The sequence below is a fragment of the Eulemur rufifrons genome, chromosome 6 (assembly GCF_041146395.1).
Source record: "Eulemur rufifrons isolate Redbay chromosome 6, OSU_ERuf_1, whole genome shotgun sequence".
Classification (NCBI taxonomy): Eukaryota; Metazoa; Chordata; class Mammalia; order Primates; family Lemuridae; genus Eulemur; species Eulemur rufifrons.
Genome location: NC_090988.1, coordinates 45,581,618 through 45,594,205, shown reverse-complemented (window position 1 = coordinate 45,594,205; position 12,588 = coordinate 45,581,618). Strand labels below are relative to the sequence as shown.

The 12,588-nt window shown below is 39.1% G+C and overlaps 1 protein-coding gene across 1 annotated transcript in view; it reads right to left on the bottom strand.

The window, feature by feature from the left end:
- RAB30 (RAB30, member RAS oncogene family) overlaps positions 1 to 7,731 on the bottom strand; it is a 74,976-nt gene extending 67,245 nt beyond the window's left edge. Inside the window, exon 1 of the mRNA XM_069469152.1 lies at positions 7,634 to 7,731. The gene's annotated coding sequence lies outside the window, so the exon portion shown is untranslated. The remainder of the gene's footprint in view (positions 1 to 7,633) is intronic.
- Between the last annotated feature and the right edge of the window lie 4,857 nt (positions 7,732 to 12,588).

Sequence of the window (12,588 nt, the reverse complement as noted above, 5' to 3'; positions counted from 1 at the left end):
ATCACATATTTATGTGCACATAAATTTGCCAAAGCCCTTTTATACACATTATCTCATTTGAGCCTCACAATAATCCCCATTTTATAGATAAAGAAACTGAGGCTTAAAAAGATAAGTTACCCAAGTAACAAACAGTTCAAATTTTTGTTTGCTCCAACCAGCCGCAATCCTAAAAGAGTGAAAATAATTTACGGCTTGTGATCCTCACAATCTCTTCCCCAGGGTCCCTGTTAGGGCAGAATGAGTCACTGATGACCACTTTTAAGCTCACACCTGCTTTGCTACAGAAAAATGCCAAAAATCTTCCCTATGATTGCTTCTACTGAAATTCAGAAAAATGAACACTCAGCCCGTTTAACCACCTGCTTCAGATATTTTAAAAGTAGAGCTTAAATGCCCCCTTTCCAATGTGGCTGTGTGACTGAGAAGTGGAGGAATAAGCAGAAGAGATTATTTTCATTTCAAGGTTGATGGTGTCCACATTTTAGTGAAGTTAACCATAACTCAAAAATAAAATTTTCCTGCAGAATTCTCTGGGGAAAACGCTTGACTGCTTGATTGTTTCAGTTCACTTTTTAAACACTGTACTGTGTTGCAGGCAGAGATAATGTATTTTATTTCTATCCTTCAGAGGTTTTCACGTTATTTACACATCAACTTTTATTACAACCATCATAAAAACCAGCAGAAATTCTGTAATTCCATTTTTGCACACATTCTGTCCACCCTTCACAACTTCCTCCACTCAGTAAAGGAGTTTAGCCCATATGGCTAATGAACTTGGCAAAGGTATGCAGAAATATCACTGTAAAACTGCTGATAAGAACTTAAATCACGGGCAATTAAAGGAAAACTATTAGTGCACTCTGACTCAGCATTTCTACCCTTTGGAATAGAAGGATAATAGAAGGTAGAAATATTTCCACAAGTTCATAACAAAATGATACATACTCAAAGGCTCACTGTAACAGTTTCCAACAGCCATTAAAACAGGTAAGTTGGAGCAATATGCAAATACATGGGGGAAATGCCCAAAATATATTAAGCAAAAAAGAACATTTCTCACCATTAAGTATGTTAGCAAAATAAGAAACAAAACATACATACACACACACACAAAGAAAGAGAACAAGCAGAATTATATGTATTGTAATAATGTTGGTATATGTATGGGTAATAATGACAGAATAAACATCAAAATCTAACAGTTGATTATCTTTGTGGCATGGAATTCAAGGGGACTTTTTCTATGTGGTCCATTGTGGTTTTCTGTAATAAAATTTTTTTTTCTTTTCTAGCTACACATGCTAGAATGGGATATAACAAATTTTATTAATCTTATATTAGTTCTGGGATCAAAAAATAAATTAAGATATATATTTATGTGCCCTTTCCCATCCTTGCCTCTTCAGTTTGGAAACAGCTAATGCTCCACCTACATTTACTACCTCTAGTAATGTCAAGGATAGAGTGCCAGCTGTAGAAGCTTGCACTTTCATAGAATGATAGGATTATGTTTATAAAAGCCATAAAAGATTACTTACAATATCCCAACAAATGGTATCCAAGACCATACACTGATTAAATACTTGCAGGGATCAAGAAAACCACTTCCTTCTGAAGCAGCCCTTGAAGTCTTCCAGCTTTGCTATGACATTCCTGAAGACAACATTGCGGAATGCCAACTGATGTATACACCAATATCTACAACATGTCAAGTTAAGTGGATGAATCACTATCACATCCAAGAAACCTAACATTGTTACCGATTATCTAATGGGTAGCTCCCATTCAAATTTCCCCAACTGTCCCCAAAATGTCCTTTATAGCTTTTTTTTTTTAAGTCTAGGATCTAATCAAGGATTATATGTTCCATTTGGTTGTCACATCTCTTTAGTAATGTAGATCAGTCCCCTATACCTTTTAGTGTGTTTTGTTGTTCATGACATTGACATTTTTTAAGATCACAGGCCAGCTTTTTTGCAGTATGTCCCATAATCTGGATTTGTCTGATTATTTGCTCATGATTAGATTTAAGTTAAACATTTCTGGCAAAACTTCTACAATGATGATTTTGTATACTTCCCATTGAATCAGGTTGTCTCATTACAATAAATTATCTTTCTCCTTATATTGTTACTGTGAATACTAAACAAGCATCATCCATTAAATAAAATGTTAAAAACAATAAATAAATATAATGTTAAAAACAGCTACCATGAGCACCAGCTATACCAAGCATAGTGTCAGACATTTAAAATACATTATCTCATTTAAACCTCAACGACAATCTAGCAAAGAAACAGAGGTTCAAAAAGGTTAAGTAATTTGCCCAAGGACGTACATATAGTGGTAGAAAAATGTGTGCGTGTACATGTTAACTCCAACACATAAGCACACACACAATTTAACATATGATCTCAGGGGTTCATGGTCTTCCTAGATCTTCCAGGAATGAATTAAGAACTGCTATGTTAGATTAATCTTGGGGAGGCCTCCCTGGTTTTCGAGAGAGTTGGATTCCTATGAAGAAGAAACTTAAAATAAATGATTTATGATCTATATAAAATTCCCTATATTCTTATTTGGAGATGGATCTCATTTTCACTATAGCCAAGAAAACAGGGCAATGGGGTTTCCTAAATTATTATAACATTCTGATTTTTGTTTGTCTTATTTGTTTCCTATTCTGCACCAAATAAAAGACAATGTAGAGAATTTTTCATAAAGCTAAATATATTTTTATGAGATAAAAGTGAGAGGTTTCCTTCAGAGTAGAGGAGGAACAAAAAAGAAAAAAAATGTAAATAAAATTAAAAAGTAAGAGGAGAGATTTTTAATTTACTACAGAAAAATAACTATTGCCCACAGCTCATCCAATTTTATTTATTGATTTAGGGAACTCTATGCAATTAGAATGACTTTTTGAGAAACTAACTTGAATCAAGGAAGTTCAGCCCCAAAAGAAACCAGATCTGAAATATTTCTGAATTTCCCTAAAAGCCATCCACAAAACATTTCAAAGGCTGCATGTCTCAGGAATTAATGGGTTTGCTAAGAAGTATTTTACATTTGACATTTGTATTATTACTACCTGTCCTCTTTCAATGTGTTGATATTTCCTGCTTTTGAATGGGCCCTTAGTGACTTAGGTGGGTCCACTCAGTCAATACTCACAGAGTCCCTAATTTGCAAGACACTCTATTGGGTACCTGGGAACAGAGTCTAGAGAGCTTTTTCTTGCCTTCATGTCTAGGGTCACAGGTCACCTCCCACTTTGTGGACATGGGCTCCACCACAGGAAGAATGAATGCCTCCCTTGGGGCCGTGCTCTCCAAGTATTGCCAGTGTACCTCTCTGATTGTGATTATTTATGTTTGTCTCCCTCACCTGAGTGAATTCCTCCAAAGCAAACACTACCTTATTCAATGTTTTCTTAGCATGGTGCACATGTAGCTGGGGATCAGTATAAATTATGAGTATAAAGTGAATACATTTTATAAACGAGGAAACTAAAGCTCAGAAAAAGAATGCAATGGGTCCAATATCATATAGCTAATAAATAAGCAGTACCCAGCCTTAGAAAGCCCCATCCAGAACTCTCTTCTACTCCACCATGCCACATCCTACACATGGATAGGAAGAGTGAGAGAAAGATCTTAGATGTTTCCCAGGAACCTCAAACTCAACATGTCCAAAAGTCCTCCCTTCTTGAAAACACAAAAAAAATCTGCTCCCCATTCAGTGTCCCCTTTCTCCATAAAAGTCATCATCCCCAGTTGCTCAAGAAAAAACTCAAGTCATTCTTGATTCCCTTTTCTCCCAATCCCCACAATCAGTCAACAAATCTTATCAATTATAATTTTCAAACTTAGTATCTCTCCACTTTCCTCCCTTCTCTCCAAACTTTCTGTCACCATCCTAGATTGAAGCACCACCATCCCTCATGTAGACCACAAAAATGACTTGTTACTTGGTCTCCACACATTCACTCCAGCCAAGCCTTTCCTCCAATCTCTTCTCCATTTAATAGCCAGGGTGATGTTTTCAATATAATTCTACATACGTCATTATTCTAGCTAAATAAAGCCCTTACTAGGTTCCCATTGCCCTCAGGATAAAGACCAAAATTCACCTGTAGCACAGAAAACTACCCAATCTCTAACCTCTACCCACCTCTCCAGCTTCATTCTTCTTCATTCAGGTCTCAGTCCCCTTGCTCTGCCTCTGCATACGGACTAACCTCCTTTCAAATCATCATACTCACCACTCTTCTTTTTGTACTTGAACATACAGTTCCATTTGCCAGAAACCCTCTTTGTTCCACTCGAAGCATCTCCCAGTAACCCTAAATTACTACTTCCACTCACTCTCCAAATCTCTTGAAATGTCATCTTCTTATGGAGACCTTCTCTGACTGCCCCAAACAAGGGGAGACCATGTTAAGCACCCCATCCCACCTTATAGTACATCTCCCTTTGGAAGTGGCATTCATCACACTTGAAATTGTTCATTGAGCATCTCTCCTATTAGAGTATGAGCTCCACAAGGGCAGGGGAAGCACTTCTTTTCACTGACCTATCCATAGTGTTTAGCACACAGTAGTTGCTCAATTAATATTAGTTGTCAGAATGATAGGCTGGGGCCAGATTATAGAGGGCTATAACATCAGGCCAACTAAACCAAGGGCAAGGATCACTATCTCTTTGTAAATATAAGGCAGAAATAAATGCATAGTTATTCAAGGTCACAGAGACAGCAATGATGAGGCCAAATCTAACTTTCCATTCAGCTCATTTCTCCTCCCTAGAACACTAAAAACCTCAGTGGGTGAGGAGGCATTTCAGAAGAAGAAAATCAGGAATGAAAATGTGGTACAAGAGAGGTCTAGGATGACAGCTTCTAAATCTGCCTGTCATACTGGCAGCCTCCAGACGGACATCAGTTAGACTTTCCACACCTAGAGAAGTACTGTTTGTTTGCTTAACAACAACATACAAACAAACAAACATACATAGCAAACAAACATAACCACTACCACACCCTTCTCCTTTAGAGAGGGGTATATTTGCTTCATGACTTGTGATATAGAAAAAAATAATAAAAATTTTAAAATTAAAAAGAGAGAGGGGAGCTGGGGCACAGTGGCTCATACATGTAATCCTAGCACTTTAGGAAGTCAAGGTGGGAGGATTGCTTGAGGTCAGGATTTCGAGACCAGCCTGGGCAACATAGCAAGAACCCTTCTCTACAAAAAACAAGAAACAAAACAAAACAAAGAAAGAGAGGGGTATAAAATGACAAACTTCTTTCTTTCACAAAGGAGAAGAAATGACAGGAGGGAAAGCTGCCCTCTAAGTACCTTCAACACAGCAACAACAACAATAACAACAAATGGGCAGTCTGGCTACCTGGATTGCTTCTCAGCAATCAGTAAGGAATAGGAAGGAGGAGAGAGGAAAAGACAGCCTTCCCACCATCACTGGAGCGGGGATACAAAAAAAAAAAATGTATTAAGTGAAGCATAAGCCATTTGAAGACTACGTATTCTCTGGGAATTGTGAGAACATTTAATGTAAATCATTTAAAATCCTTGCTAACCCGTTGGCAGTTCTCAATACTGGTGCCAAAGAAAGGAACAGTGGCATGAGCCCAACTCTAATATTTCATCATTTCATTGTCCACGTGCTGCTGGGGCTAAATTATGTCTGTCACAGAGACCATAAACCAGGCAAAGGGGTCAGGCTCGTTTGGCTCATCCTGCCAAGCACAGACTGCAAGAAAAAGAAAAGGCAAAGAAAGGATCTTCAAAGACTCTGAATAAATGTTCACATAGTTTACATCCACCCTGGAGTTCCCTGGTGAGGTGGAAGAGGAGCAGGGAGGGTGTTCGGAGACTGGAAAGAGATGTGGTATGCTGGTGATAAGGGGGAGATTTTGAAACACAAGGAAAATGTAAACTGCAAATGGAGAGACAGCGAAAGAAATAGAGAATTTCAAAAACCGTGGGTGGGGTGGGGGGAAAGTACAGGAGAGAAAGGAAAGTACAGGAGAGAAGGGTAGGTGTCCCGAAGAGCAGAAAGTAAGCAAAACAGAGACACAGGGAGAGGCAAAGGCAAACAGTTGATCTTTTCCCAAATCTGAAAGCTGCTCATTGCATCCTGCATCCTAATAAATCACTCTTACCACAAAGCCCATATACAATGGACTGTCCTTTGCATTCAGTGACAAGCATCATATAACAAAGTAGTGCCCAGCTACAACTTTGGAAACCTAAGGGTCTGAATTAAAAATAAACAAAATTGCTTCAGCAGCACAAGACAGCTAGTAATGACTTTCCCCCAATGCCTGACTCAACTATGAAAAGGTTTAATATTTTAGAGTTAAGCAAATACTCTGGCATGTCTCCTTCTTTTGACATTCCAAGAGGGGGTGTGGCTGACCCCAGGTCCATTCATTTCCAAGGTTGTAGATCTCTCAACTAAGACTGGCCCCATCTGTTCTGTAGCCTGCCAGCTGTTTATCTCAAAGTAACATATTTATTGCACTAATCATCCCTATAACTCTTATAAGAACATATCATACAAGTCAGAATTCTTTCTGTCCTGTTAAATGTCAGTTCATTTAAAAACAAGCATCAGCAACAATAACAAAACAACACTGCTATGCTCCTTGGTTTCTCCGGCCAGAATCACTTTTCCATGGGCACCTTTCAGTAACAGCAAATGAAGGTTAACAGCGCTTGTAACTTTGCCCTCCCCTAATGTGTTAAAATGAACCAGGTTTCCCTCATCGATCCCTTCTCCAAACCGTTATTTTTGAGTGGTGACTGTGCCTCAGGAAAACGCAGCTCATTATGGTACCCTTGTCAGTGGCAAGGAGCCTATTGCAATGTAATTTAAAACACACAAGCACAAATCTGTCCGCTCCACTTCCAAACAATTCTGAATCCTGCAGTCAGAAAAACTGAAAACACTTAACAGAAATGTTGCTTCCAGCAGCCTAAGAGAACCTTCTCCAGACACGTGAAATGTTTCTGACTGGCATGGAGTGCACCATTAAAGGACACTGTCACCTCAAATCACCAGAAAAGGCGAGACAAACGACATAGACATACACACACAAAATAAAACCCCATAAAGCTGAAGCTACTCAGAAGAAGCACGTTCATCTTAAAAATGAATAATGTGTGCTCATCCAAGCGACATAGAAATGTTCTAAAGTAGTGCGACCACATTAAATCACTGTCTCCATTTCTCCCCACGCATCACCCCTTCCCACTCAAACCTCAGCACTCGGGCCGTATGTGACAGGACTGCATTCCCCCCATCTCTGCCTCTGATTTTCCAAGAGCACTTCCCAACATCCTTCCCAGCCCAGCCCCCTCTCCCAGTCTCAAAAAGGTTGAGGGGAGTTGCGACTAGGGAATTGGCAGGCACCGGTCCTCTGGCGGGGGAAGGTTGCTGGAGTTGTTCTTTGCAGTGACCCAAATTGCACAGAGCTTTTCCTTAGCAGCGCCTGTGAGCACCTCCCCAATCCCGCCCCCACCCCCATCTTCCCAAAAGAAAGCCTTGAGAAGTAAGCGGGAGGAATAACTTGGTGGAAACCATTTGAATAAATCACTTCAACTCACCTGGTTTGGGATTTTTCTCCCCACCCCAGGCATAAACAGAAATGATGTGCGAATGAGTCACGCACTCAAGGGAATGTGCTGCGATGTCCTAAGTCCAAGGGCTGGAGTCAGTCCTTGCCCTGGTGCTGCTGCTACTCTTAGCTCAGCTGGAGCGAGCGGCAATCGCAAACCCAGCAGCAGCAGCAGGGGGGTGGAGAAACCGTAGCACAATGAATGCAGTGGGGTTTTTGCGATGACATCATCCCTCTGCCCAAAGCACCCCAATAGGCATGCTCAGGAGCGATGTATTCTGGGAATTGTAGTCTTCATACGTCCTGGCGGTACAACGAGGCTATCGCCGGAACTACAATGCCCAAAATGCACCAAGGTTGGACGCGCCCAGAGCGAAGGAGCGAAGGGGACTCAGTCGCCATGTTGAGAATGCTGGGACGATTCTGCGGAGCCTGGCAGAGGTTTTAGGGCGCGCGGGTGTCGACTGGTGGTGCAGTGGGGACGGTGAGGTGGAGGGTGAGCTGATCGAGAGCTTCGGCCATGAACGCGGGACAGGGGGTGGAGGCTGCAGCAGGGACTGATGTAGGGTAGGTCCGACTGGAGGCGGCATCAAGAGGGCAATCACGGCCCTGAAGGGATTGCACAGGGCCATAGGCTTCTTGCTCCCATATTCTAACTAAAGGATTGAAGGAGTCGGTTTGCTTTCTTGGCTCGGAGTATCATTTAGACCGGCTAACAGGATAGTCGGGACGGTAGGTGACTTTGTTGAGGTCCGGGAACCCCGGGCGGCGACTCTGTCGCCTTTATTCGGAGAAGCCCACTTCCACCCACAGAGTTGGGCTAACCCTCTCAAATTTATTTTTGTCTTGTCATTTGTTTTCCAACCCACCTTCCCCCTCCCCAAAATTTCAGACCCTCTCTGAATTTTCATACAGGAATGACTTGCACAGAGGTCCGAAGAAATGGTTGTTGGAAAGTAACCAAGCTGGAAAGGGGACGTTGTTTTGGCCCTGCAAAGGAAAGACAAGAAGCAGCCCAAAAGAGTCATACACCCGATTTAAAACATCTTTTCACCTACCAGTGAAAGCAGGGAGATGTTGAAAGGAGATATTATTGATGATAGGCCTGCTGATTTCTGGTAATCCGTTCTGGAGGAACACCGGTCTTGGATAAACCTAGAGTGTATGCTAAAATACTGCAGAGATGGAAGGTTCATTAGTATGGATCACCAATTTACTTTAAAAATACATTTAGTGTTTAATATATATGGTGTTCCATATATGATTACTTTTAAGAACTAATTTTTTTAACTAAGTAACTGACACTAAAGTTAGTGGTCTTTTAAGTTATTTTGCACAGTATCTCAAATGAACTGTATTTTTCTTCTTGTATTACTAAAACAATGCTGTGTGTTTGTTCTTTTTCAGAGTCTGTCTACACTATGGCAAGATGGGAAATTTCTCTTCTTCCGGAGGGTATCTGAAGGGTTAAAAATACTGATACATTTTGTGGTGTTTTTCCCCTCTCCCTTTTGCACATTGTTCTGAAAACAAATTAACTAGTTACTTGGGTCAGTGTTAGGAGTTAATAAAATTACAGCTGATAAATGTGTCCTCATATCAAAGAAAGACTAGGCAGAGTGAGTAAAAAATGACCAAAACATGGTAGAAATAGCTTTTCAGATGTATGCATGTGATAACTACAAAAACAGTTTTTTGAGGAATGATCTTATATGTCACATTTCCAGGAGCAAGTCACAAGATGAATGGCCTTGTTCATTTGTAAGCAAAGGTAGTATGTGTTGGTGTCATTTACCTATGAACACAACAGTGAAAAAGACTCATACAAATATTTTGGTTATGCAGAAACACTTTTGCAAATAAGGGTGGTAAGTATAGGAAAAGGAGTGACTCCACAGATTATACTTAAGGTTAATTTCAGACTCTTAAAGTATTTTAGGGGTTGGTGATTGAAGGGGGTTCTCAACATATTATTATATAAACTTATAAATATTGTTTATTTTATAAGATATATAAACAATAACTTCAATTTGAATTGTGTGGAAGACAAGTTTATAGGGGAAAAAAGAGCAACAGATTGCATAGAAATCTTGAGTGTGAAAAATGATACCTAAAGAATGCAGAGATTCTGTAATTTGTCCTGTGTTTGGGTAGTTTGAAGTTTTTCTAGCATTTATCTAATGGACATCTAACCATAAAGATATGAAAAAAATCTTGTACTTTTTAGAAATGTCATTTATAAAATTAATATTTAAGGAGGTGGTGATGCCAGCTTTTTAAAGAATCACCTCAGGCCAGGTGCAGTGGCTCACACCTGTAATCCTAGCACTCTGAAAGGCCAAGGCAGGAGGATTGCTTGAGCTCAGGAGTTTGAGACCAGCCTGAGCAAGAGTGAGACCCGTCTCTACTAAAAATAGAAAAATTAGCCAGGCACTGTGGCGTGCGCCTGTAGTTCCAACTACTCTGGAGGCTGAGGCAATAGGATTGCTTGAGCCTGGAAGTTTGAGGCTACAGTGAGCTATGATCACAGCACTGCACTCTAGCTGGGTGATAAAGCGAGACCCTGTCTCAAAAAAAGAATAACCTCAGTGTCCCAGAGAAAACACTATAGGTTAAGAAAACACTGTAAGTGGAATTAGGGATGCCTTAGGGAGATTAAGCAACCTACATTCTTTTCATCCCTCCAAAAGAGAATTAGGATGTTATAATTACAGATAGTTCATTGAAGAGTGTAGAGTTAACTGCTGTTAGAGCAAGGGTGTTTTTCCAACAATGGTAAGTGTCAGGGTTATCTATAAAGCTCTAAAAATGTATGGTTGTTGCCTACTCATTCCTATTGAATTCTCCAGGGTTGAAACCAAGTGGTGTGTATTTTTAAAACCATAGGTTAGTGTACAGAGGTTGGGTGGAGTAGTCCTCTACGTCCTGTATTTCTGTTTTATGTAGTGTGTCACACAGGTAATAAACTGGCAAATATTTTAGGTTGATTGCTAATTATACCCATCAATGAATTCTAAAAATGAATAGATGAGGAATTCACCTGGTGATCAATTTACCCATGGCAGTTAGGGGATGTGGGTGGGGAGGGAGGGGAAAGGAGATCAATTTTAGCTTTAAGAGGACCTTGATATCCCAACTTGTATATTTCTTAGAGTAAGAGTTTAGCCTGATACTAAGAAAATCTCATGATAAGGGACACTTACACAGTAAGAGCTTAATTATATGATACAGTTATAGTTATTGAGAAATTTAAAGGAAATTGAAGTATTTAGAAAGAGGCAACAAGATATATTTTAGAATTTTCTGAAGATAATTTGTTTCTTTAATAACTGCTTGCTCTAAATCTTGAATTTTTGAGATTATTGATGTTATCATAGTATTCTTGATATTTGAGCAAATGATATGTAGTAGAGTATCATTTAGGTTATAGAAACCCCATTTAAGAGCTGTGAAATCTTACAGACTAATCCATGTTTTACAGATAAGGAAATGGGCACTGTGAAATTGAAAATTGCCAGTGGTCACACTGCCCACTAAGGGCAAGAAGCAAGGCTTGAATTAGAATCAGTTCTCTTACCTGTTCAATATCTTTAACACTACAGCAAGCTTGCCATTGTTACTCTTTAAACATCAGATTTTTTTTTCCTGATGATATTATAGGATTTTAATTTCTTGTATAATTTATTTCAACATATATTTTATTTTCATGTTGGAATCTCAGATAATTTTCTGAAACAGCAGTACACGTGACAAACTTTATATTTTAGTTATGTTCCAACCTAGACATTCACATTTTCCTTTTAATAGAGTAGCTTAAGGTCTTAATTTAAACAATTGAGTATGAGCTTTAGATACTTCAGAGTGGTATTAATAAATTACTTTCAAAATGGTTTCTATAAGAAATAAGTCTATAAGCATTTAATGTTCAAAGCTTCCTCTTTTACAGATTAGAAAATGGACTGTTTAAGTTACTTGAGTTCACACAGGACTATATTAGTCTATTTGTAATTCCCAGTAAGTATGCCATTATATAATCTTGCAAACAGGTTACCTCCTCTGAAGTAAAACTGTGCGAAGTATTTTTCAGGGATGTCAGTAATTCTGAGGTGAATCAAGAGTAGAAAACCATGGCTCTATCCCATTATTTTTGCTGTTATAAATGTAGGTGATCATTTTCTAGGTGGTCAGTAATCTAGTTGTAGACTTCTGAAGATATTTGTCCTGTGGTTATTTGGCCAGTTACTGAAGAAATTTTTTAAAATGCTAAAATAAAGTTGTTAATTTAGGTTTACTCTATTTAAGGTGAGTTGATATCATTATAGACAATGAGTACAATTCAGTGGTTTGAGGGCCACTGGGATTAGTCTGCTAATTATTAATAGTTATACACCAGAGCTTGCTCTGTGTCCTTATTGCCAGACTATCCCAAGTTATTGACCAAGTTAAAGCCCTAAAGGTGAATGCAAACCAATAGAATGCAGACCACTCCAATAGTGATGGAGTCTTAGGCAAGGATTAATGTTGAAGGCCTTGCTTTGAAGACAGGCCTCATTAGAAAGATTAGATGATCTTAATGCAGTTTAAACTTCAAAAAGATTCTAGTTTGGTGCTTGTGCTCCTAACTCTAATTGGCTACGTCCCCATGGTAAAATCATTTTGTTGTGCTGCATCAGTGTCATTTGGAAAAATTAGGTATATCATCTTTGGGTTCCTTTTAGCTCCAAATTCTTTGATTCACTCAGCAAATTCATTTGAGCTCTTTACATTCTACAGTGTGTTCCAAAATTTGCCATACAGGGAAAATGGGATATTGTAGCTAAATTTTACAAAATTTTGTAGTGAATATTTTGTAAATAAAGATACATTTAGCTACAATTTCCCATTTTCCGTATGTATGGTGAGTTTTGGGACACGCTGTAAATTGTGTAATATTCTTTTATCTGT